Source organism: Melanerpes formicivorus, unplaced genomic scaffold, assembly GCF_026170545.1.
Source record: "Melanerpes formicivorus ecotype bairdi unplaced genomic scaffold, bMelFor1.0.p_v2 SCAF_126, whole genome shotgun sequence".
NCBI lineage: Eukaryota > Metazoa > Chordata > Aves > Piciformes > Picidae > Melanerpes > Melanerpes formicivorus.
Genome location: NW_027142478.1, coordinates 1,082,935 through 1,105,896, shown reverse-complemented (window position 1 = coordinate 1,105,896; position 22,962 = coordinate 1,082,935).

Genomic DNA, 22,962 nt, shown 5'->3' with positions numbered 1-22,962 from the left:
CCCCAGCCCTGGACCCAGCCCCAGCCCCAGCCCCGGCCCCAGCCCCAGCCCCAGCCCAGCCCTAGCCCCAGCCCCAGCCCAACCCCAGCTCCAGCCCTGCCCCAGCCCAACACCAGCCACAGCCCAGCCCCTGCCCTGGACCCAGCCCCAGCCCCACCCTGGACCCAGACCCAGCCCCAGCCCCAGCCCTGCCCCAGTCCCAGCCGAGCCCCTGCCCCGGCCCAGCCCCAGTCCCAGCCCAGACCCTGCCCTTGACCCAGCCCCCGCCCTGCCACAACCCCAGCCCTGCACCGAACCCAGCCCCAGCCCGGCCCCAGCTCTGGACCCAGCCCCAGCTCCAGCCCCAGCCCCATTCACAGCCACAGCCCAGCTCTAGCCACAGCCCAGCCACAGCCCTGGACCCAGCCCCAGCCCAGCCCCAGCCCTGCCCCAGCCCTGCCCTCAGCCCAGCCCCAGCCCCAGCCCCCGCCCCAGCCCAGCCTCAGCCCAGCCCCATTCACAGCCACAGCCCAGCCCCAGCCACAGCCCAGCCCCACCCTGGACCCAGGCCCAGCCACAGCCCAGCCCCAGCCCTGCCCCAGCCTAGCCCCAGCCCCAGTCCAGCCCCAGCCCCAGCCCCAGCCCCAGCCCAACCCCAGCCCTGGACCCAGCCCCAGCCCCAGCCCCAGCCCCGGCCCCAGCCCAGCCCCAGCCCCACCCTCACCCTGGCCCAGCTCCAGCCACAGCCCAGCCCCAGCCCTGGACCCAGCCCCAGCCCCAGCCCAGCCCCAGCCCCAGCCCCAGCCCAACCCCAGCTTCAGCCCTGCCCCAGCCCAACCCAAGCCTCAGCCCAGCCCCTGCCCTGGTCCCAGCCCCAGCCCCACTCCAGCCTCATCCCCAGACCAGGTCCAGCCCTGCCTCAGCCCAAGCCCCAGCCCCAGCCCCATCCCTGCCCCCAGCCCAGCCCCAGGCCAGCCCCAGCCCAGCCCTAGCCCATCCCCAGCCCCACCCTCAGTCCCAGCCCAGCTCCAGCCACAGCCCAGCCCCAGCCCTGGACCCAGCCCCGGACCCAGCCCTAGCCCAGCCCCAGCCCCAGCCCCAGCCCAACCCCAGCTCCAGCTCTGCCCCAGCCCAACCCCAGCCCCAGCCCAGCTCCAGCCACAGCCCAGCCCCAGCCCTGGACCCAGCCCCGGACCCAGCCCCAGTTCAGCCCCAGCCCCAGCCCCAGCCCAACCCCAGCCCCAGCCCAGCCCCTGCCCTGGACCCAGCCCCAGCCCCACTCCAGCCTCATCCCCAGCCCAGGTCCAGCTCTGCCCCAGCCCATGCCCCCAGCCCCAGCCCCACCCTGAGCCCCAGCGCAGCTCCAGCCACAGCCCAGCCACAGCCCTGGACCCAGCCCCAGCACAGCCCCAGTTCTGCCCCAGCCCCAGCCCCAGCCCCACCCTGCACCCAGCCCCAGCCCCAGCCCATCCCCTGCCCTGGACCCAGCCCCAGCATCACCCCATCCTCATCCCCAGCCACAGCCCTGCCCCAGCCCCAGCCCTGCCCCGGCCCAGCCCCAGCCCCAGCCCAGCCACTGCCTTGGACCCAGCGCCTGCCCTGGACCCAGCCCCAGCCCAGCCCCAGCCCCAGCCAAAGCCCAGCCCCAGCCCAGCCCCAGCCCTGGACCCAGCCCCAGTCGCAGCCCCGGCCACAGCCAAACCCTAGCCCAGCCCCAGCCCCAACCTCAGCCCCAGCCCAGCTCCAGCCACAGCCCAGCCACAGCCCTGGACCCAGCCCCAGCCCAGCCCCAGCCCCAGCCCCAGCCCAACCCCAGCTCGAGCCCAGCCCCCGCCCTGGACCCAGCCCCAGCCCCACCCCAGCCTCATCCCTAGCCCTGCCCCAGCCCAACCCCAGCCCCAGCCAAGCCCCTGCCCTGGACCCAGCCCCAGCCCCAGCCCAGCCTCTTCCCCAGCCCTGCCCCAGCCCCAGCCCCACCCCCGGCCCCAGCCCCGGCCCCAGCCCAGCTCTAGCCCAGCCCTGCCCCAACCCCAGCCCTGCACCGAACCCAGCCCCAGCCCGGCCCCAGCCCTGCCCCAGCTCTGGCCCCAGCCCTGTCCCCAGCCCCGGCCCCTGTCCCAGCCCCAGCCCCATTCGCAGCCACACCCCAGCTCCAGCCACAGCCCACCCACAGCCCTGGACCCAGCCCTAGCCCGAGCCCTGCCCCAGCCCAGCCCCAGCCCAGCCCCAGCCCCATTCACAGCCCCAGCCCAGCTCTAGCCACAGCCCAGCCACAGCCCTGGACCCAGCCCCAGCCCAGCCCCAGCCCCAGCCCTGCCCGAGCCCTGCCCTCAGCCCAACCCCAGTCCCACCCTCAGCCCCAGCCCAGCTCCAGCCACAGCCCACCCCCAGCCCTGGACCCAGCCCCGGACCCAGCCCCAGCCCCAGCCCCAGCCCAACCCCAGCTCCAGCCCTGCCCCAGCCCAACCCCAGCCCCAGCCCAGCCCCTGCCCTGGACCCAGCCCCAGCCCCACTCCAGCCTCATCCCCAGACCAGGTCCAGCCCTGCCTCAGCCCAAGCCCCAGACCCAGCCCCATCCCTGCCCCCAGCCCAGCCCCAGCCTCAGTCCTGCCCCAGTTCACCCCTAGCCCAGCCCTGCCCCAGCCCCAGTCCCAGCCCAGCTCCAGCCACAGCCCTGCCCCAGCCCCAGCCCTGCCCCAGCCTAGCCCCAGCCACAGCCCATCCCCTGCCCTGGACCCAGCCCCAGCCACAGCCCAGCCACAGCCCAGCCCCAGCCCCAGCCCCAGCCCCAGCCCAGCCCCAGCCCTAGCCCTGCCCTAGCCCAGCCCCAGCACCATTCACAGCCACAGCCCACCTCTAGCCACAGCCCAGCCACAGCCCTGGACCCAGCCCTAGCCCAGCCCCAGCCCAGCCCCAGCCCCATTCACAGCCACAGCCCATCTCTAGCCACAGCCCAGCCCATCTCTAGCCACAGCCCAGCCCCAGCCTTGCCCCAGCCTAGCCCCAGCCCCAGTCCAGACCCTGCCCTGGCCCCAGTCCCAGCCCCAGCCCAGCCCCAGCCCAGCCCCAGCTACCACCCAGACCCAGCCCTATCCCCAGCCCAGCCCCAGCCCCACCCTGGACCCAGACCCAGCCCCAGCCCTGCCCCAGCCCAGCCCAGCCCCTGCCCCGGCCCAGCCCCAGTCCCAGCCCAGCCCCTGCCCTTGACCCAGCCCCCGCCCTGCCACAACCCCAGCCCTGCACTGAACCCAGCCCCAGCCCTGCCCCAGCTCTGGATCCAGCCCCAGCCCAGCCCCAGCCCAGCCCCAGCCCGGCCCCAGCCCCATTCACAGCCACAGCCCAGCTCCAGCCACAGCCCAGCCACAGCCCTGGACCCAGGCCCAGCCCAGCCCCAGCCCCATTCACAGCCACAGCCCAGCTCCAGCCACAGCCCAGCCCCACCCTGGACCCAGCCACAGCCACAGCCCAGCCCCAGCCCTGCCCCAGCCTAGCCCCAGCCCCAGTCCATCCCCTACCCTGGACCCAGCCCCTGCCCAGGACCCAGCCCCAGCCCTGCCCCAGTCTCAGCCCAGCCCCTGCCCCGGCCCAGCCCCAGTCCCAGCCCAGCCCCTGCCCTTGACCCAGCCCCCGCCCTGCCACAACCCCAGCCCTGCACCGAACCCAGCCCCAGCCCGGCCCCAGCTCTGGACCCAGCCACAGCCCAGCCCCAGCCCAGCCCCAGCCCCATTCACAGCCACAGCCCAGCTCTAGCCACAGCCCAGCCCCAGCCCTGGACCCAGCCTCAGCCCAGCCCCAGCCCCATTCACAGCCACAGCCCAGCTCCAGCCCCAGTCCAGCCCCTACCCTGGACCCAGCCCCTGCCCAGGACCCAGCCCCAGCCCAGCCCCAGCCCCAGCCCCAGCCCAACCCCAGCCCTGGACCCAGCCCCAGTCGCAGCCCCGGCCCCAGCCCAGCCCCAGCCCCACCCTCAGCCCCAGCCCAGCTCCAGCCACAGCCCAGCCCCAGCCCTGGACCCAGCCCCAGCCCCAGCCCAGCCCCAGCCCCAGCCCCAGCCCAACCCCAGCTCCAGCCCTGCCCCAGCCCAACCCCAGCCCCAGCCCAGCCCCTGCCCTGGACCCAGCCCCAGCCCCACTCCAGCCTCATACCCAGACCAGGTCCAGACCTGCCTCAGCCCAAGCCCCAGACCCAGCTCCATCCCTGCCCCCAGCCCAGCCCCAGCCTCAGCCCTGCCCCAGTTCAGCCCTAGCCCAGCCCTGCCCCAGGCCCCGCCCTGCCCCAGCCCCAGCTCTGCACCGAATGCAGCCCCAGCCCCAGCCCAGCCCTGCCCTCAGCCCCAGCCAAAGCCCCAGCCCCACACTCGGCCCCAGCCCAGCTCCTGCCCCAGCCCTGCCCCGGACCAGCCCCAGCCCCAGCCCAGCCCCTACCCTGGACCCAGCCCCAGCCCAGCCCCAGCCCAGCCCCAGCCCTGCCCCAGCCCCAGCCCCAGCCTAGCCCTAGCCCAGCCCCAGCCCCAACCTCAGCCCCAGCCCAGCTCCAGCCACAGCCCAGCCCCAGCCCTGGACCCAGCCCCAGCCCCAGCCCAGCCCCAGCCCCAGCCCCAGCCCAACCCCAGCTCGAGCCCAGCCCCTGCCCTGGACCCAGCCCCAGCCCCACCCCAGCCTCATCCCTAGCCCTGCCCCAGCCTAGCCCCAGCCCCAGCCCAGCCCCTGCCCTGGACCCAGCCCCAGCCCCACCCCAGCCTCTTCCCCAGCCCGGCCCCAGCCCCAGCCCCACCCCCGGCCCCAGCCCCGGCCCCAGCCCAGCTCTAGCCCAGCCCTGCCCCAACCCCAGCCCTGCACCGAACCCAGCCCCAGCCCGGCCCCAGCCCTGCCCCAGCTCTGGCCCCAGCCCTGTCCCCAGCCCCGGCCCCTGTCCCAGCCCCAGCCCCATTCACAGCCACACCCCAGCTCCAGCCACAGCCCAGCCACAGCCCTGGACCCAGCCCCCGCCCAACCCCAGCCCTAGCCCCAGCCCTGCCCCAGCCCAGCCCCAGCCCAGCCCCAGCCCCATTCACAGCCCCAGCCCAGCTCTAGCCACAGCCCAGCCACAGCCCTGGACCCAGCCCCAGCCCAGCCCCAGCCCCAGCCCCAGACCCACCCTGCACCCAGCCCGAGCCCCAGCCCAGCCCCAGCCCTGACCCAGCCTAGCCCCAGCCCCAGTCCAGACCCTGCCCTGGCCCCAGTCCCAGCCCCAGCCCAGCCCCAGCCCAGCCCCAGCTACCACCCAGCCCCAGCCCTGCCCCCAGGCCTTGCCCATCCCCTGCCCTGGACCCAGCCCCAGCCCCAGCCCTGCCACGGCCCAGCCCAGCCCCTGCCCCGGCCCAGCCCCAGTCCCAGCCCAGCCCCTGCCCTTGACCCAGCCCCCGCCCTGCCACAACCCCAGCCCTGCACCGAACCCAGCCCCAGCCCGGCCCCAGCTCTGGACCCAGCCCCAGCCCTGCCCCAGCCTAGCCCCAGCCCCAGTCCAGACCCTGCCCTGGCCCCAGTCCCAGCCCCAGCCCAGCCCCAGCCCAGCCCCAGCTACCACCCAGACCCAGCCCTATCCCCAGCCCAGCCCCAGCCCCACCCTGGACCCAGACCCAGCCCCAGCCCTGCCCCAGCCCAGCCCAGCCCCTGCCCCGGCCCAGCCCCAGTCCCAGCCCAGCCCCTGCCCTTGACCCAGCCCCCGCCCTGCCACAACCCCAGCCCTGCACCGAACCCAGCCCCAGCCCGGCCCCAGCTCTGGACCCAGCCCCAGCCCAGCCCCAGCCCAGCCCCAGCCCCATTCACAGCCACAGCCCAGCTCTAGCCACAGCCCAGCCACAGCCCTGGACCCAGCCTCAGACCAGCCCCAGCCCCATTCACAGCCACAGCCCAGCTCCAGCCACAGCCCAGCCCCACCCTGGACCCAGCCCCAGCCACAGCCCAGCCCCAGCCCTGCCCCAGCCGAGCCCCAGCCCCAGTCCAGCCCCTACCCTGGACCCAGCCCCTGCCCAGGACCCAGCCCCAGCCCAGCCCCAGCCCCAGCCCCAGCCCAACCCCAGCCCGGCCCCAGCCCTGCCCCAGCCCTGTCCCCAGCCCCGGCCCCTGTCCCAGCCCCAGCCCCATTCACAGCCACACCCCAGCTCCAGCCACAGCCCAGCCACAGCCCTGGACCCAGCCCTAGCCCCAGCCCTGCCCCAGCCCAGACCCAGCCCAGCCCCAGCCCCATTCACAGCCCCAGCCCAGCTCTAGCCACAGCCCAGCCACAGCCCTGGACCCAGCCCCAGCCCAGCCCCAGCCCCAGCCCTGCCCCAACCCAGCCCCAGCCCAGCCCCAGCCCCATTCACAGCCCCAGCCCAGCTCTAGCCACAGCCCAGCCCCTGCCCTTGACCCAGCCCCCGCCCTGCCACAACCCCAGCCCTGCACCGAACCCAGCCCCAGCCCGGCCCCAGCTCTGGACCCAGCCCCAGCCCAGCCCCAGCCCAGCCCCAGCCCCATTCACAGCCACAGCCCAGCTCTACCCACAGCCCAGCCACAGCCCTGGACCCAGCCTCAGCCCAGCCCCAGCCCCATTCACAGCCACAGCCCAGCTCCAGCCACAGCCCTGCCCCACCCTGGACCCAGCCCCAGCCACAGCCCAGCCCCAGCCCTGCCCCAGCCTAGCCCCAGCCCCAGTCCAGCCCCTACCCTGGACCCAGCCCCTGCCCAGGACCCAGCCCCAGCCCAGCCCCAGCCCCAGCCCCAGCCCAACCCCAGCCCTGGACCCAGCCCCAGTCGCAGCCCCGGCCCCAGCCCAGCCCCAGCCCCACCCTCAGCCCCAGCCCAGCTCCAGCCACAGCCCAGCCACAGCCCTGGACCCAGCCCCAGCCCCAGCCCAGCCCCAGCCCCAGCCCCAGCCCAACCCCAGCTCCAGCCCTGCCCCAGCCCAACCCCAGCCCCAGCCCAGCCCCTGCCCTGGACCCAGCCCCAGCCCCACTCCAGCCTCATCCCCAGACCAGGTCCAGCCCTGCCTCAGCCCAAGCCCCAGACCCAGCTCCATCCCTGCCCCCAGCCCAGCCCCAGCCTCAGCCCTGCCCCAGTTCAGCCCTAGCCCAGCCCTGCCCCAGGCCCCGCCCTGCCCCAGCCCCAGCTCTGCACCGAACGCAGCCCCAGCCCCAGCCCAGCCCTGCCCTCAGCCCCAGCCAAAGCCCCAGCCCCACACTCAGCCCCAGCCCAGCTCCTGCCCCAGCCCTGCCTCGGACCAGCCCCAGCCCCAGCCCAGCCCCTACCCTGGACCCAGCCCCAGCCCAGCCCCAGCCCAGCCCCAGCCCTGCCCCAGCCCCAGCCCCAACCCCAGCCTAGCCCTAGCCCAGCCCCAGCCCCACCCTCAGCCCCAGCCCAGCTCCAGCCACAGCCCAGCCACAGCCCTGGACCCAGCCCCAGCCCCAGCCCAGCCCCAGCCCCAGCCCCAGCCCAACCCCAGCTCGAGCCCAGCCCCTGCCCTGGACCCAGCCCCAGCCCCACCCCAGCCTCATCCGTAGCCCTGCCCCAGCCTAGCCCCAGCCCCAGCCCAGCCCCTGCCCTGGACCCAGCCCCAGCCCCACCCCAGCCTCATCCCTAGCCCTGCCCCAGCCTAGCCCCAGCCCCAGCCCAGCCCCTACCCTGGACCCAGCCCCAGCCCCAACCCAGCATCTTCCCCAGCCCTGCCCCAACCCCAGCCCTGCACCGAACCCAGCCCCAGCCCGGCCCCAGCCCTGCCCCAGCTCTGGCCCCAGCCCTGTCCCCAGCCCCGGCCCCTGTCCCAGCCCCAGCCCCATTCACAGCCACACCCCAGCTCCAGCCACAGCCCAGCCACAGCCCTGGGCCCAGCCCCCGCCCAACCCCAGCCCTAGCCCCATCCCTGCCCCAGCCCCATTCACAGCCCCAGCCCAGCTCTAGCCACAGCCCAGCCAAAGCCCTGGACCCAGCCCCAGCCCAGCCCCATCCCCAGCCCTGCCCCAGCCCTCCCCTCAGCCCAGCCCCAGTCCCAGCCCCGCCCCAGCCCAGCCCCAGCCCAGCCCCAGCCCCATTCACAGCCACAGCCCAGCTCCAGCCACAGCCCAGCCCCACTCTGGTCCCAGCCCCAGCCACAGCCCAGCCCCAGCCCTGCCCCAGCCTAGCCCCAGCCCCAGTCCAGCCCCTACCCTGGACCCAGTCCCAGCCCCAGCCCAGCCCCAGCCTCACCCTGGACCCATCCCCAGCCCCATCCCCAGCCCCAGCCCCAGCCCCATCCGTTCCCCCAGCCCAGCCCAGACCCATCCCCATCTCTGCCCCGAGCCCAGCCCCAGCCCCAGCCTTGCTCCAGCCCAGCTCCAGCACCAGCCCAGCCCCTGCCCTGGACCCAGCCCCTGCCCAGGACCCAGCCCCAGCCCCAGCCCCAGCCCAACCCCAGCCCTGGACCCAGCCCCAGTCGCAGCCCCGGCCCCAGCCCAGCCCCGGCCCCAGCCCAGCCCCAGCCCCACCCTCAGCCCCAGCCCAGCTCCACCCACAGCCCAGCCCCAGCCCTGGACCCAGCCCCAGCCCCAGCCCAGCCCCAGCCCCAGCCCCAGCCCAACCCCAGCTCCAGCCCTGCCCCAGCCCAACCCCAGCCCCAGCCCCGCCGCTGCCCTGGACCCAGCCCCAGCCCCACTCCAGCCTCATCCCCAGCCCAGGTCCAGCCCTGCCTCAGCCCAAGCCCCAGCCCCAGCCCCACCCTGAGCCCCAGCCCCAGCCCCAGCCCCAGCCCAACCCCAGCCCTGGACCCAGCCCCAGTCTCAGCCCCGGCCCCAGCCCAGCCCCAGCCCCACCCTCAGCCCCAGCCCAGCTCCAGCCACAGCCCAGCCCCAGGCCTGGACCCAGCCCCAGCCCCAGCCCAGCCCCAGCCCCAGCCCCAGCCCAATCCCAGCTCCAGCCCTGCCCCAGCCCAACCCCAGCCCCAGCCCAGCCCCTGCCCTGGACCCAGCCCCAGCCCCACTCCAGCCTCATCCCCAGACCAGGTCCAGCCCTGCCTCAGCCCAAGCCCCAGACCCAGCTCCATCCCTGCCCCCAGCCCAGCCCCAGCCTCAGCCCTGCCCCAGTTCAGCCCTAGCCCAGCCCTGCCCCAGGCCCCGCCCTGCCCCAGCCCCAGCTCTGCACCGAATGCAGCCCCAGCCCCAGCCCAGCCCTGCCCTCAGCCCCAGCCAAAGCCCCAGCCCCACACTCGGCCCCAGCCCAGCTACTGCCCCAGCCCTGCCCCGGACCAGCCCCAGCCCAGCCCCAGCCCTGCCCCAGCCCCAGCCCCAGCCCCAGCCCCAGCCTAGCCCTAGCCCAGCCCCAGCCCCACCCTCAGCCCCAGCCCAGCTCCAGCCACAGCCCAGCCCCAGCCCTGGACCCAGCCCCAGCCCCAGCCCAGCCCCAGCCCCAGCCCCAGCCCAACCCCAGCTCGAGCCCAGCCCCTGCCCTGGACCCAGCCCCAGCCCCACCCCAGCCTCATCCCTAGCCCTGCCCCAGCCTAGCCCCAGCCCCAGCCCCAGCCCATCCCCTGCCCTGGACCCAGCCCCAGCCCCACCCCAGCCTCTTCCCCAGCCCTGCCCCAGCCCCAGCCCCACCCCCGGCCCCAGCCCCGGCCCCAGCCCAGCTCTAGCCCAGCCCTGCCCCAACCCCAGCCCTGCACCGAACCCAGCCCCAGCCCGGCCCCAGCCCTGCCCCAGCCCTGTCCCCAGCCCTGGCCCCTGTCCCAGCCCCAGCCCCATTCACAGCCACACCCCAGCTCCAGCCACAGCCCAGCCACAGCCCTGGACCCAGCCCCCGCCCAACCCCAGCCCTAGACCCAGCCCTGCCCCAGCCCCATTCACAGCCCCAGCCCAGCTCTAGCCACAGCCCAGCCCCAGCCATGGACCCAGCCCCATTCACAGCCACAGCCCAGCTCCAGCCACAGCCCAGCCCCACTCTGGTCGCAGCCCCAGCCCAACCCCAGCTCCAGCCCTGCCCCAGCCTAGCCCCAGCCCCAGTCCAGCCCCTACCCTGGACCCAGTCCCAGCCCCAGCCCAGCCCCAGCCACCGCCCAGCCCCAGCCCTGTCCCCAGCCCAACCCCAGCCTCACACTGGACCCAGCCCCAGCCCCAGCCCCAGCCCCATCCGTTCCCCCAGCCCAGCCCAGACCCATCCCCATCTCTGCCCCCAGCCCAGCCCCAGCCCCAGCCCTGCTCCAGCCCAGCCCCAGCACCAGCCCAGCCCCTGCCCTGGACCCAGCCCCTGCCCAGGACCCAGCCCCAGCCCCAGCCCCAGCCCAACCCCAGCCCTGGACCCAGCCCCAGTCGCAGCCCCGGCCCCAGCCCAGCCCCGGCCCCAGCCCAGCCCCAGCCCCACCCTCAGCCCCAGCCCAGCTCCAGCCACAGCCCAGCCCCAGACCTGGACCCAGCCCCAGCCCCAGCCCAGCCCCAGCCCCAGCCCCAGCCCAACCCCAGCTCCAGCCCTGCCCCAGCCCAACCCCAGCCCCAGACCAGCCCCTGCCCTGGACCCAGCCCCAGCCCCACTCCAGCCTCATCCCCAGACCAGGTCCAGCCCTGCCTCAGCCCAAGCCCCAGACCCAGCCCCATCCCTGCCCCCAGCCCAGCCCCAGCCTCAGCCCTGCCCCAGTTCAGCCCTAGCCCAGCCCTGCCCCAGGCCCCGTCCTGCCCCAGCCCCAGCTCTGCACCGAACGCAGCCCCAGCCCGGCCCCAGCCCTGCCCCCAACCCAGCCCCAGCCCAGCCCTGCCCTCAGCTCCAGCCCCAGCCCCAGCCCCACCCTCAGCCCCAGCCCAGCTCCAGCCACAGCCCAGCCCCAGCCCTGGACCCAGCCCCAGCCCCAGCCCAGCCCCAGCCCCACCCTGGACCCAGCCCCAGCCCCAGCCCAGCCCCAGCCCTGGACCCAGCCCCAGTCGCAGCCCCGGCCCCAGCCCAGCCCTAGCCCAGCCCCAGCCCCACCCTCAGCCCCAGCCCAGCTCCAGCCACAGCCCAGCCACAGCCCTGGACCCAGCCCCAACCCAGTCCCAGCCCCAGCCCTGCCCCCAGCCCAACCCCGGCCACAGCCCTGCCCCAGCCCTGGACCCAGCCCCAGCCCCAGCCCTACCCCCGGCCCCAGCCCCGGCCTCAGCCTAGCCCTAACCTAGCCCTGCCCCAGCCCCAGGCCTAGCCCAGCCGTGCCCTCAGCCCTGCCCCAGCCCTGGACCAAGCCCCAGCCCTGAGCCGAACCCAGCCCCAGCCTGGCCCCAGCCCTGCCCTAGCTCCAGCCCTAGCCCTGTCCCCAGCCTCGGCCAGTGCCCCTGCCCCAGTCCCAACCCTGCCCTCAGCCCAGCCCCAGACCCGGCCTGGCCCCAGCCCTGTCCCTAGCCACAGCCACAGCCCTAGCCCCAGCCCTGTTCGCAGCCCCAGCCCCAGCCCCACCCTCGCCACCAGCCCAGCCCCAGCCCCAACCTTGGCCCCAGCCCAGCCCCAGTTCCAGCCCTGCCCCAGTCCCCGCCCCAGACCCAGCCACAGCCCCAGCCCTGTGCCAGCCCTACCCCAGCCCCATCCTTGCCCCCAGCCCAGCCCTAGCCCGGCCCCAGCTCCAGTCCCAGCCCAGCCCCTACCCTGGACCCAGCCCCAGCCCAGCCCCAGCCACAGCCCAGCTGCAGACCCAGCCCCAGCCCAGCCCCAGCCCCACCCTCAGCCCCAGCGGAGCTCCAGCCACAGCCCAGCCACAGCCCTGGACCCAGCCCCAGCACAGCCCCATCACCAGCCCTTCCCTCGGCCCAGCCCCAGCCCCAGCCCGGCCCCAGTTCTGCCCCAGCCCCAGCCCCAGACCCACCCTGCACCCAGCCCCAGCCCCAGCCCAGCCCCAGTCCTGCCCCAGCCTAGCCCCAGCCCCAGTCCAGACCCTGCCCTGGCCTCAGTCCCAGTCCTAGCCCCAGCCCAGCCCCAGCCCTGCCCTCAGCCCAGCCCCAGCCCCAGCCCGGCCCCAGTTCTGCCCCAGCCCCAGACCCAGCCCCACCCTGCACCCAGCCCCAGCCCAGCCCCAGCCCTGCCCCAGCGTAGCCCCAGCCCCAGTCCAGACCCTGCCCTAGCCCCAGTCCCAGGCCCAGCCCAGCCCCAGCTCCACCCTGGACCCAGCCCCAGCCCCAGCCCCCGCCCAGCCCCAGCCCTGGACCCAGCCCCAGCCCCAGCCCAGCCCTAGCCCAGCCCCAGCCCCACCCTCAGCCCCAGCCCAGCTCCAGCCACAGCCCAGCCCCACCCTGGACCCAGCCCGAGCGCCAGCCCTGCCCCAGCCCTGCCCCAGCCTAGCCCCAGCCCCAGCCCATCCCCTGCCCTGGACCCAGCCCTAGCCCCACCCCAGCCTCATCCCCAGCCACAGCCCTGCCCCAGCCCCAGCCCTGCCCCGGCCCAGCCCGAGCCACAGCCCAGCCACTGTCTTGGACCCAGCGCCTGCCCTGGACCCAGCCCCAGCCGAGCCCCAGCCCCAGCCACAGCCACAGCCCCAGCCCTGGACCCAGCCCCAGTCGCAGCCCCGGCCCCAGCCAAGCCCTAGCCCAGCCCCATCCCCACCCTCAGCCCCAGCCCAGCTCCAGCCACAGCCCAGCCCCAGCCCTGGACCCAGCCCCAGCCCAGCCCCAGCCCTAGCCCTGCCCTAGCCCAGCCCCAGCCCTGCCCCAGCCCAACCCCAACCCCAGCCCTGCCCCCAGCCCAACCCCAGCCTCACCCTGGACCCAGCCCCAGCCCCAGCCCCAGCCCCATCCGTTCCCCCAGCCCAGCCCAGACCCATCCCCATCTCTGCCCCCAGCCCAGCCCCAGCCCCAGCCCTGCTCCAGCCCAGCCCCAGCACCAGCCCAGCCCCTGCCCTGGACCCAGCCCCAGCCCCAGCCTTCTCCCAGTCCCCGCCCCAGCCCCAGCCCCGGACCCAGCCAAGCCCCACTCACGGCCCCATCCCCGGACCCAGCCCAGCTCCAGCCGCAGCCCTGCCCCAGCCCCAGCCCTGCCCCGGCCCTGCTCCAGCCCCAGCCCAGCCCCTGCCCTGGACCCAGCCCCAGTCGCAGCCCCAGCCCCAGCCAAGCCCCAGCCCCAGCTCCAGCCCAACCCCAGCCCTGGACCCAGCCCCAGTCGCAGCCCCGGCCCCAGCCCAGCCCCAGCCCCACCCTCAGCCCCAGCCCAGCTCCAGCCACAGCCCAGCCCCAGGCCTGGACCCAGCCCCAGCCCCAGCCCAGCCCCAGCCCCAGGCCCAGCCCTACCCCAGCTCCAGCCCTGCCCCAGCCCAACCCCAGCCCCAGACCAGCCCCTGCCCTGGACCCAGCCCCAGCCCCACTCCAGCCTCATCCCCAGCCCAGGTCCAGCCCTGCCTCAGCCCAAGCCCCAGACCCAGCCCCATCCCTGCCCCCAGCCCAGCCCCAGCCTCAGCCCTGCCCCATTTCAGCCCTACCCCAGCCCTGCCCCAGGCCCCGCCCTGCCCCAGCCCCAGCTCTGCAGCGAACGCAGCCCCAGCCCGGCCCCAGCCCTGCCCCAGCTCTAGCCCCAGCCCTGCCCCCAGCCCCGGCCCCTGTCCCAGCCCTGCCCCAGCCCCAGCCCTGCCCTCAGCCCCAGCCCCAGCCCCAGCCCCACACTCGGCCCCAGCCCAGCTCCTGCCTCAGCCCTGCCTCGGCCCAGCCCCAGCCCCAGCCCAGCCCCAACCCTGGACCCAGCCCCAGCCCAACCCCAGCCCAGCCCCAGCCCCAGCCCAGCCCTAGCCCAGCCCCAGCCCCACCCTCAGCCCCAGCCCACCCCAGCCCCAGCCCAGCCCCAGCCCCAGCCCCTGCCCCAGCCCAACCCCAGCTCCAGCCCTGCCCCCGCCCATCCCCATCCCTAGCCCAGCCCCTGCCCTGGACCCAGCCCCAGCCCCACTCCAGCCTCATCCCCAGACCAGGTCCAGCCCTGCCCCAGCCCAAGCCCCAGCCCTGCCCCAGCCATGCCCTCAGCCCAGCCCCAGCCCCAGCCCGGCCCCAGTTCTGCCCCAGCCCCAGCCCCAGCCCCACCCTGCACCCAGCCCCAGCCCAGCCCCAGCCCTGCCCCAGCGTAGCCCCAGCCCCAGTCTAAACCCTGCCCTGGCCCCAGTCCCAGCCCCAGCCCAGCCCAGCCCCAGCCCCAGCCCTGCCCCCATCCCAGCCCCAGCCCCATCCTGGACCCAGCCCTAGCCCCAGCCCAGCCCCTGCCCTGAACCCAGCCCCAGCCCCAGCCCAGCCCTTGCCCAGCCCCAGCCCCACCCTCAGCCCCAGCCCAGCTCCAGCCATAGCCCAGCCACAGCCCTGGACCCAGCCCCAACCCAGTCCCAGCCCCAGCCCTGCCCCAGCCTAGCCCCAGCCCCAGCCCATCCCCTGCCCTGGACCCAGCCCAGCCCCTGCCCTGAACCCAGCCCCAGCCCCAGCCCAGCCCTTGCCCAGCCCCAGCCCCACCCTCAGCCCCAGCCCAGCTCCAGCCATAGCCCAGCCACAGCCCTGGACCCAGCCCCAACCCAGTCCCAGCCCCAGCCCTGCCCCAGCCTAGCCCCAGCCCCAGCCCATCCCCTGCCCTGGACCCAGCCCCAGCCCCACCCCAGCCTCATCCCCAGCGCCTGCCCTGGACCCAGCCCCAGCCCAGCCCCAGCCCCACCCTCAGCCCCAGCCCCAGCCACAGCCACAGCCCAGCCCCAGGCCTGGACCCAGACCCAGTCGCAGCCCCAGCCCTAGCCCAGACCTAGCCCGGCTCCAGCCCGGTCCCAGCCCCACCCTCAGCCCCAGCCCAGCTCCAGCCACAGCCCAGCCACAGCACCAGCCCAGCCACAGCCCGGCCCCAGCCCTGCCCCAGCCCAACCCCAGCCCCAGCCCTGCCCCCAGCCCAACCCCAGCCACAGCCCTGCCCCAGCCCTGGACCCAGCCCTGCCCCAGCCCCACCCCCGGCCTCAGCCCCGGCCTCAGCCCAGCCCTAACCTAGCCCTGCCCCAGCCCCAGGCCTAGCCCAGCCGTGCCCTCAGCCCAGCCCCAGCCCTGGACCAAGCCCCAGCCCTGAGCCGAACCCAGCCCCAGCCTGGCTCCAGCCCTGCCCTAGCTCCAGCCCTAGCCCTGTCCCCAGCCTCGGCCAGTGCCCCTGCCCCAGTCCCAGTCCTGCCCCATCCCAGCCCCCAGCCCCAGCCCTGCCCTCAGCCCAACCCTGCCCTCAGCCCAGCCCCAGACCCAGCCTGGCCCCAGCCCTTTCCCTAGCCCCAGCCACAGCCCTAGCCCCAGCCCTGTTCGCAGCCCCAGCCCCAGCCCCACCCTCGCCACCAGCCCAGCCCCAGCCCCAACCTTGGCCCCAGCCCCGGCCCCAGTTCCAGCCCTGCCCCAGTCCCCGCCCCAGACCCAGCCACAGCCCCAGCCCTGTGCCAGCCCTACCCCAGCCCAGCCCCGGTCCCAGGCCAGCCCAAGCACTGGCCCAGCCCCAGCCCCAGCCCCATCCTTGCCCCCAGCCCAGCCCTAGCCCGGCCCCTGCTCCAGTCCCAGCCCCAGCCCTGCCCCGGCCCAGCCCCAGCCCAGCCCCTACCCTGGACCCAGCCCTAGCCCAGCCCCAGCCCCAGCCCAGCTCCAGCCACAGCCCAGCCACAGCCCTGGACCCAGCCCCAGCCCAGCCCCAGCCACATCCCAGCTGCAGCCCCAGCCCCAGCCCTAGCCCAGCCCCAGCCCCACCCTCAGCCCCAGCGCAGCTCCAGCCACAGCCCAGCCACAGCCCTGGACCCAGCCCTAGCACAGCCCCATCACCAGCCCTGCCCCAGCCCTGCCCTCGGCCCAGCCCCAGCCCCAGCCCGGCCCCAGTTCTGCCCCAGCCCCAGACCCAGACCCACCCTGCACCCAGCCCCAGCCCCAGCCCAGCCCCACCCCTGCCCCAGCCTAGCCCCAGCCCCAGTCCAGACCCTGCCCTGCACCCAGCCCCAGCCACCACCCAGCCCCAGCCCTGCCCCCAGCCCAGCCCCTACCCCACCCTGGACCCAGCCCCAGCCTCAGCCCTGCCCCAGCCCTGCCCCAGCCTAGCCCCAGCCCCAGCCCAGCCCCTGCCCTGGACCCAGCACCAGCCCAGCCCCAGCCTCGTCCCCAGCCACAGCCCTGCCCAAGCCCCAGCCCTGCCCCGGCCCAGCCTCATCCCCTGCCCCGGCCCAGCCCCAGCCCCAGCCCAGCCCCTGCCCTGGACCCAGCCCCAGCCCCACCCCAGCCTCATCCCCAGCCACAGCCCTGCCCCAGCCCCAGCCCTGCCCCAGGCCTGCCCCAGCCTAGCCCCAGCCCCAGCCCAGCCCCTTCCCTGGCCCAACCCTATCCCAGCCCAGCCCCTGCCCTTGACCCAGCCCCAGCCCAGGACCCAGCCACAGCCACAGCCCAGCCCCAGCCCTGGACCCAGCCCCAGTCGCAACCCCAGCCCCAGCCCAGCCCTAGCCCAGCCCCAGCCCCACCCTCAGCCCCAGCCCAGCTCCAGCCACAGCCCAGCCACAGCCCTGGACCCAGCCCCAGCCCAGCCCCAGCCCTAACCCTGTCGTAGCCCAGCCCCAGCCCTGCCCCAGCCCAACCCCAGCCCCAGCCCCGGCCCTATGCCAGCCCTACCCTAGCCCAGCCCCAGTCCCAACCCAGCTCAAGCCCTGGCCCAGCCCCAGCCCCAGCCTTATCCTTGCCCCCAGCCCAGCCCTTGCCCAGCCCCAGCCTGGCCCCAGGCCCAGCCCCAGAACTGCCCCAGTCCCAGCCCAGCCCCAGCCCCAGCCCCAGCCCTGCCCCAGTCCCTGCCCCAGCCCAGTCCTCGTCCCAGTCCAGCCCCAGCCCAGCCTCAGCCCCAGCCGAGCCCCTGCCCTGGACCCAGCCCCAGCCCACCCCAGCCTCATCCCCAGCCCTGGCCCAGCCCTGCCCTAGCCCCGGCCCCGCCCCCGGCCCCAGCCTCTGCCCCAGCCCAACCCCAGGCCCAGCCCTGCCCCAGCCCAACCCCAGCCCCAGCCCAGCCCCCAGCCCCAGCCCTGCCCCAGCCCAACCCCAGTGTGGCCGGTTGACGTTGCCCCCTTAAGAAAGGGAATATGGTGGACGGAAGTTGGGAAACGGAAAGAATAATCTAACTATTTCATTGGTGAAGTGGGAGGAAGCACCTTCTGAACTGGGAGTGAACTGGGCACTCTGGTACTTCTATCTTTAGTCTTGCTTCCGCCTCTCCACGGTGCAGCAGCTCTCTTTCTCTGCTCGGCTTTCTGCCAAGGCCTCGGCCTTGAAGACCAGATAAAAGCCGGTATTAACTCCCTTCCAATTAACACGAACTGCTTCTAACATTTTATTTCCTCTCTTTTCTTTCTCTTTCTATCCCATTCTGGGGAAAGGGGGGGAGGGAGGGGAGAGCGGAGGTGGGGAACCCCCTCTGCCGAGGGGGTTACTCTCATTTCTGTGTTGCTCTGTTGTATATCTTTGTATATATTGTAGATATTGTAAATTTGTAAATATTCCCCTGCATACCCTACACTGCTTTGTAAATATATCTCCACTGCCTTGCTAATTCAGCTTGTGAGGTTTTTTTTCCTTTCCCTTCAAGTTTCTTTCCCTTTACCCTACAAGGGGGAAGGGAGGAGGCTTCTTGGCCTTACCCTTCCACCCCACAACATTTTTTTTATTGGCGCCCAACGTGCGGCAGATAATTAGTTTAATTTATTACTTGATTGATTTAGTGTTTTCTAGCTGAATTAGCAAACATGAAGGTATTGTGGTTTGTGGAGCGATTGTTCTTTTCAATTTTTGGGGCTCTGGTTTACAGGTATTGTTTGGGTTTGATTTTGGATTACCTGGGTAAATATTTGGTGCGGACAATTTATATGTGGGTTATGTATAGAGTTAAATTATGGTATGGAAAATGTATTAATTTATTATGGCCAGTGAGATACAGGAATGTTACCTCCACCACTCTCCCAATTGAGATAAAGGGTTTTAGGATTCCGCCGGAGGAGAGAGTAACTTTAGGTGATGCCTGGGATCCAAAGGTGATTTATGTGATATGTATAATTCTGCTGCTGGTGATAACTAATGTGTTTTCTCTGTATTCCTTGTGGCGAGAGAAAAAGGTGTCCAGGGCGTGTTTTGTTATTAAAACTAGATCAAAAAGAAAACGCCGTGGCTCTCGGTCAGTCCCAGAGTCATCTAGTGATGAGGACTGTGGAGAACCCGTGTCAGTTAAAAAGAAGGCTAAAAAGTTAATTGGTAAAGCAGCTCTAAATGACTTTGCTGATTCTGGCAAGCTGCCAAGGGCATCGGCTGGTATCAACATGGCGCCTACTGCTTCTCCCACTCCATCTCCTTCTTCTTCTTCTCCGTCGGCCATTAACGGAGCAACGTCACTTCCACCCACTCCCTCGGTGGGACCGGAAGTCACTGCCCCAGCAGCTGATTTATCTCAGGACCTGTCAGCTTCCATTAAGGTGGCTGTAAATTCAAACACAGCTCCAGTTAAGGTGGCTCCTTTAAAGACAAGAGGTGGAAAGGGCAAAGATGGAGAAGAAGAGGTGGAGACTGATCCTGGTGAGGGGCCCTCTACTCTAAAAGATCCTGCTGAGGAGGAAGGGAAGGTTTGTTTTAAAGATCTAGCTAACCTAGTGAGATCAAAGCAGGATAGAGATGAAGCTAGGAAAGCAGCTGGCAAAGGTGGTTCTCAGCTTAAAGAGATCCTTAGGCAAATGACAGCAGGATTATATGGGCAAAGAATTCAGGGAGACGAAGATGAAGATGATATTTTGGAGTGTTCTTCTCCACGGGAGGAATTGCGAAATGTCCGTAAAGATTTCACCAGGGCAGATAAGGAGCCAGTTCTAGCTTGGCTTAGTAGGTGTTATGATACAGGTGCTTCAGCTCTAACAGTTGGAGACAAGTCAGCAGCTCAGTTAGGAACTCTCTCAAGGGACAATGGAATAGATAGACATCTAGGCGAAGCTCTCGGTAAGGTTAATCTGTGGATACGCCTTTTAATAGCGTTTGCCCTGAGATACCCTTCCTGAGATGATCTTCCCTGGAATCCTAAACCCTGGACTACCATAGATGAGGGAATTAAGCGCTTGAGAGAATTTGCTGTTAGAGAGCTACTCTATGGTGAACATGAAACTCTGAATCCTGATGACATTCCTGTGGGTATTGGTCCTGCTAAAAAGATCATCAAACTTGCTCCTTCCAATTATGCAAACATTCTGGCAAGCAGAATTGTGTCAAGAAGTTATGGTGGAGCTTCTCCTACGGTTGGCCAATTCAGTGATCAAATGAGACAATTGGAGGATAGCATGACACGTGGTTCTTTGGTTTCAGCCATTGAAACTCTGTCTGGAAAAATCGAGAATTGCATGAAGGATCTGAAAGATTCCATATCCCAATTGGCACAGAGGGATAATTTCAATTCTTCCTCCAGGTGGATACAAGTTTCATCTGTGAGGAATACACGTCCTCCAAGGAAGTCATTCCAAAACAGGACATTCCAAAACAGGTCATTCCAAAACAGACCACCAAGGCAATCACGTAGAACTATTTGGATAACTCTGCGTGATCAGTTTGGTGAGAACATGAACCGCTGGGATGGCCAACCAACTTCTAATCTTTTCAGGAGACTGTGGGAATTGCAAAGTGGCAGAACCCAAGGTAGCAATACCAGAAGGGTAGCTGTTACTTCCACAGTTCCCCAGAACGACTCTTATGGCTCCAACAGTGGCTCCAGTTATAACATGCAAAGTTATAACCCTGCAAACTATGTGCAATGCACATGTGCGCATGTTCCCCATAACTAGGGGTGCCCTGCCTCCCGCCAGGGGGAGGAGAGGGATAACAGAGATAATAGAATTTATTGGGATGTGTACATCCAGTGGCCTGGCACTTCACAATTTCGGAAGTACAGGACCTTGGTTGACACAGGAGCTCAGTGCACCATAATACCATCAAATTATCAGGGATCAGAGTCCATAACTATGCTGGGAGTCACTGGTGGATCTCAAGAGTTAAGTAAGGTAGAAGTTAATATAAGTCTAACTGGTAAACAATGGAGGAAGCCTACAGTTGTGACCGGACCTGACGCACCTTGTATTTTGGGAATTGATTTTCTGAGAGAAAGGCGTTTCAAAGACCCTAGAGGTTACAAATGGGCTTTTGGAGTAGCTTCTATAGAAATTGATGGACAAAAATTGAAGCTGTCTGCCAGACCTGAACTTTCTGATGAATCTGCAGTTGTGGGACAACATAAGATACAGGACATTAAATTGCCGGTTGCTTCTCAGACTGTGCATCACAGACAATACAGAACCAACCGTGACTCTTTGTTGCCCATTCAGAATCTGAATCGTCAGTTGGAGAGTCAGAAAGTCGTCAGCAAAACTCATTCACCTTTCAACAGTCCAGTGTGGCCTGTGAGGAAGCAGAATGGAGACTGGTGTCTGACAGTAGACTACCGAGCCCTGAATGAAGTAACACCACCTATGAGTGCAGCAGTACCAGACATGATGGAACTCCAGTATGAGCTGGAATCCAAAGAGGCCAAATGATATGCTACCATAGACATTGCTAATGCATTTTTCTCTATTCCCATAGCAGAGGAATGCAGGCCTCAGTTTGCTTTCACCTGGAGAGGAATCCAGTACACTTTCAACAGGCTGCCAATGGGCTGGATCCACAGCTCAAGCATCTGTCATGCAGTGATCCATGATGCTCTGGAGAAAGGCGGCGCTCCAGAACACATCCAGTTCATCGATGATATCATCGTCTGGGGTGAAACTGCTAAGGAAGTCTTCGAGAAAGGTAACAAAATCATTGACATTCTTCTGAATGCAGGTTTTGCCATCAAATGAGACAAGGTGAAAGGACCTACCACAGAGATTCAGTTTCTGGGAGTGCGGTGGCAGGATGGACGCCGACACATTCCAGTGGATGTGGTAAATAGAGTCTCTACCATGGCAAGTCCCACAAACAAGCAAGAGACCCTACGTTTCTTGGGGATAGTGGGATTTTGGAGACTACACATTCCTGGATACAGTCACATTGTGAAACCTCTGTATGATGTGACTCGAAAGAGAAACCATTTCCACTGGGGACCTGAACAACAGGCAGCCTTTGACCAGATAAAGCAAGAGGTAGTTCAAGCAATGGGTCTAGGACCTGTCCGAGATGGTCCAGACATTAAGAACATTTTGTACACGGCTGCAAGTGACAATGGTCCAACCTGGTGCTTGTGGCAAAAAGCTCCAGGTGAGACACGTGGATGACCTCTTGGTTTCTGGAGTCGAGGTTACAGAGGTTCAGAGGCTAATTATACTCCAACAGAGAAAGAAATTTTAGCTGCCTATGAAGGAGTAAAAGCATCTTCTGAAGTGATTGGAACTGAATCACAACTTCTCTTAGCTCCCAGATTACCAGTTTTGAATTGGATGTTCAAAGGCAAAGGATCCACACCACATCATGCCACAGACTCAACCTGGTCTAAGTGGATGGCTCTGATAACACAGAGAGCTCGAATGGGAAATCTTGAAAGACCTGGTCTAGTGGAGGTGATCTCAAGTTGGCCTGAAGGTATCAACTGTGCCAAGCCTCCAGAGGAGAAAGTAACTCGTGCTGAGGAAGCTCCTCCTTACAATGACCTTTCTGATGATGAAAAGAAATATGCTTTGTTCACAGACGGTTCCTGTCGTCTTGTTGGAAACAAGCGAAGGTGGAAGTCTGCAGTGTGGAGTCCAACACGCCGAGTTGCAGAGGCGAAAGATGGAGAAGGAGAATCCAGTCAGTTTGCAGAGGTAAAAGCTGTCCAGCTAGCTCTCGACGTGGCTGAACGTGAGAGATGGCCAAAGCTTTATCTCTACACCGACTCATGGATGGTAGCCGATGCTCTATGGGGTTGGCTAAAGAACTGGAAGAAGAGTGGTTGGCAGAGGAAAGGAAAACCCATTTGGGCAGCCGACCTGTGGCAGGACATTGCTGATCGAATCGAGAGAATTCCAGTGAAGGTGAGACACATCGATGCTCACATTCCTAAGAGCAAAGCTACTGAGGAACAGCAACACAACCATCAGGCAGATCTGGCTGCAAGAGTTTCTCAAGCAGCCATGGACTCTAATCTTGATCTCGACTGGAAACACCGAGGTGAGATATTCTTAGCTCGGTGGGCTCATGATTCGTCAGGACATCAAGGCAGAGATGCAACATACCAATGGGCTCGTGACAGATCCATAGACATTTCCATGGATGCTATCACACAAGTCATCCATGACTGTGACATTTGTGCTGCTATTAAGCAGGCAAAACGACTTAAGCCCTTGTGGTATGGTGACAGATGGTCCAAGTACAAGTATGGTGAAGCTTGGCAGATTGACTACGTCACTCTACCACGTTCTTGTTCTGGTAAGCAATACGTGCTTACTATGGTAGAGGCAAACACTGGATGGTTGGAAACTTATCCAGTTTCACATGCAACTGCACGCAACACCATTCTCGGTCTGGAGAGACAGATCCTGTGGAGACATGGAACTCCAGAGAGGATTGAGTCAGACAACGGAACTCATTTCAAGAACAACCTTGTAAAGAACTGGGCAAAAGAGCACGGCATTGAGTGGATATTCCACATTCCCTACTATGCACCAGCTTCAGGGAAGATTGAACGCTACAACGGTTTGTTGAAGACCACTCTCAAAGCCATGGGGGGTGGATCTTTGAAAAACTGGGAAAAACATTTAGCACAAGCAACCTGGCTGGTAAATAGTAGAGGTTCAGTGAACCGAGCTGGACCTGCACATTCAGATTTGCTACAGAAAGTAGAAGGTGATAGAGTTCCTGTTGTTAGAGAAAAGAATCTGTTAGGTAAAACTGTTTGGGTATTTTCACCCTCAGGAGAGGCTAAACCTGTCCGAGGGGTGGTTTCAGCTGAAGGTCCGGGTCACACTTATTGGGTAATGCAAGAGAATGGTGAAATTCAGTGTATTCCACAAAGAAATTTAACTTTAGCTGAAAGAGGTTAATTTCAAACTGTTGTACAGCTACATCGCGCCCAA